The sequence below is a fragment of the Chrysochloris asiatica genome, unplaced genomic scaffold (genome assembly GCF_000296735.1).
Source record: "Chrysochloris asiatica unplaced genomic scaffold, ChrAsi1.0 scaffold00396, whole genome shotgun sequence".
In the NCBI taxonomy this organism is placed as follows: Eukaryota; Metazoa; Chordata; class Mammalia; order Afrosoricida; family Chrysochloridae; genus Chrysochloris; species Chrysochloris asiatica.
Window position 1 is genome coordinate 1,696,107 of NW_006408914.1, and position 3,103 is coordinate 1,699,209.

Consider the following 3,103-nt stretch of genomic DNA (forward strand, 5'->3'; position numbering starts at 1 on the left):
CTTGAAGTATAATGCTGTCTGTGAAAATATACTATCCATATGCCTATAATATCTCTGGTATCATAGTGGTTACGAGTAGGAATGCTAGTGTCAAGGTCAGCAGTTTGAAACTACCAGCTATTCCATGGGAGCAAGATGAGGCTTTTTGCTCCCATAAAGATTTATAGCCTAGGAAACCCTATGAAGGGTTGTTATGAATTGGAACCAACTCAATGGCACATAACCATCACCAATACCAGGAAAACCAGCTAATAGTACTATTATTCAAATTTATGCACAAACTAATAAAGATAGTGGTGATTAAATTGAAGAAAAAAAATTTTTTTTTTTTTTAGTGTTTTCATGTTTATTGAACTATAAGGCAACAGCAAAATTAACATAACACAATATTTATTTACTCCACATCAACATTCCTTACGCCAATGGAAAGTAATCAGTTCAACAGGAAGAGACTCAAGGGCTCCTAATAGCTTTGCACCTGACATGGCTGCCTGTCCCAAGGGCGAGGCCTGAACATCACACACGCTGGCTTCCTTTAAAGATGCAGGCTTTGCTTTACTGCTGTAGACTTGGTCTTTTGGCCTGGATCTTCTTCCTCTTTCAATTCTGGGTTGCTATTTTTAACAATTTGAGGGTCCCATCACAATACCAAACCATCACCCAAAAATTGGAGTTCAATTTGATTAAAACATAAATTGAGATGTGTGGCCTTGAAGTATAAAGGAAAAGGTATCCTAAATGACTATCTGACTTCTCCAGTCCACCTGTAAGAATGAAGGGGAACTGGGAAGAGGAGAACTCTACATGCATCACTGAACTGGACATCACTGCCTGGAGCCGCCAGAGCAGTTGACCCCTCTCGTTTTTCCCTACTTCCCTAATAGCTGCTCATAGAGTTTGGGCACATCGTCATCCCATTCGGCTTGGTAACACGTACCGGCAACAGGGAACCCGAGCTCGTACTTTTTGCCAAAAGATGCCACCATCAACTTGCCACGGTGGTCTCCAGATCGATTGCTGAGAATGGGTTCGTCACACTTCAGTGGCCTGTCCTGCTCATAGAACAGCCAGGCATAGCGGTGGAAGCCTGTACCCTTGGGAGGCCCGGAGCCCACAAAATAGGAGAGGACTGTACCACTGCTGACGTCGTTGTCCTTCATGTTGACCACTAGAAAATGGTGCCACTCCCTGAATTTGGGGTCCTTCCTGCTGGGTGCATCTGGGTCTGTCAAGACCAACGTGTAGAGTTTACCGGAATCTAGGCCATCCCATGTAATGCTGATTGGGCGGTTCTTCACCTGGGTGGGCGTCAGCACTTTGCGCAGCTCGTCCATCTCAGCTCCGCCATATTTGACCTGCAGCGCGTGAGGCGGCTGCTCATCCACTTCCTGCAGGTTCAAGGGCCCAGACGACTTGTTGAGGTCCACCACCGGCATCGTTGGGTCGAGGGGAGCAGACAGCCGGAAGTGCAGTAGCAAGAGCAGCGCACTACAACTGACCAGCAACCACAGAATGCCCGGAGGTTAAACTGAAGAATTTTTACCAACTTTTTCCATTTGAAATTGATCAAACATTATTCAAGGTGTGTTAATAATTACAAGCATTTAAAATGCAAAGATTGGTAGTACAGCATACAGTAAACTAAACCTCAAAAATGTCTTAAATATTATCAAACATTTTAATGCAACGAATTGCTGGGTCTTTGGGATCATATTAAGGGGACATGATGATCAATTGAAATAAGATGGTTCACAAAATAGTGTTTTAAAGTCTACTTTAGTGAGCATCATCTAGGATTTTAAAAGCTCATGAGTGGCCATCTAAGGTGCAGATATTTTTCTCTCCATGTGTGAAAGAAATAATATTGATAACAATTAGAAAACACAGAGTAAAATGACGGCAATATTAAATTCATGCTGTTGTTGTTAAGTGCCATTGAGTAGGTTCTGACCCATAGCGACCATGTATAGTGTTTCCCAGGAGCCACTGGTGAGCTTGAACCACTGACTTTGCAGTTCAAATGGCTTTGCAGTCTGTCACATTAATGCACAGCACGACAAAAGGACTCCTACTGATAATTAAACTGAATGTAAATGGATTAAATGAGCCAGTCAATAGACACAGAGAGCAGACAGATAAGAAAACAAGATCCTTCAGTATGCTGTGAACAAGATACACATAAAAAAGATAAGAGACAGTAAATACCCATCAACAGAAGAATAATTAAACACATTTTAGTACATACATACAATGGAATACTATGCAAAGTTGAAGAATAGTCATGAATCTGTAAAACACCTCACGAGATGTATGAACTGTGTGCAACTAATCAATTACAAAAGGAAAATTATTGTATGAGACCAACTTAAAAGTTAAGAAAAAGTTTTTCTTGATGAAAGAAACAATCATTGATGGCTGGGGGGGGGGTAGAAAGTTACACAGATGCTAAAGAGTAAACACATGTTAACGCGGGTGAGGGGGCAAGCAATATACAAAAATAATAGGTTGTTAGCATAGAAAAGATGAAGGTAGTGGGAGACAAAGGGAGGAATGCAATACTTAAAGTGAATGGAGTCAAATACTATTACTGCATATACATGGTGCAAGTTTTAATCATTGCAATAAAGTTCAGTATATGCTTTGCTGAATATAAAACTGATGATTTGCTCTGTAAACCTTTACTCAATTCACAATAAAAAGTAAAAAACAAAGCAAAACAAAACAAAAACCTGAAGAGGCTTGGAATCAATTAGTCTAATGGACTAATGGAATATGCAAACATTAGTCTGCCTGAAACTGAGGCCAGAAGAATTAGATGGTGCCTGGTACCACTGCCAACTGCTCTGAAAGAGATCACATTGGATGGTTCTAGGTAAAATGGGAGAAAATGTGGAACAAAGCCCCAAATAATTAACAACAGCAACAAAAAAACACACTTGCTGGTCAAAAAGAGACCGGAGGAACCTGAGCACAGATTATGACCCTCAACAATCCTTAAGGTCTGGAAAGTAGCCTACCTGCATGGCCCAATTTTCAGCCAAGTAGTTGATAGGTATGTGTTGTTGTTGTTGTCAGGTGCCATCAAGATGGAACCAACTCATAG

General features: G+C 41.0%; 1 pseudogene; it reads right to left on the minus strand.

Annotated features, from left to right (window-relative positions):
- Positions 1-869: 869 nt before the first annotated feature.
- LOC102825342 lies at positions 870-1,436 on the minus strand (annotated as a pseudogene).
- Between the last annotated feature and the right edge of the window lie 1,667 nt (positions 1,437-3,103).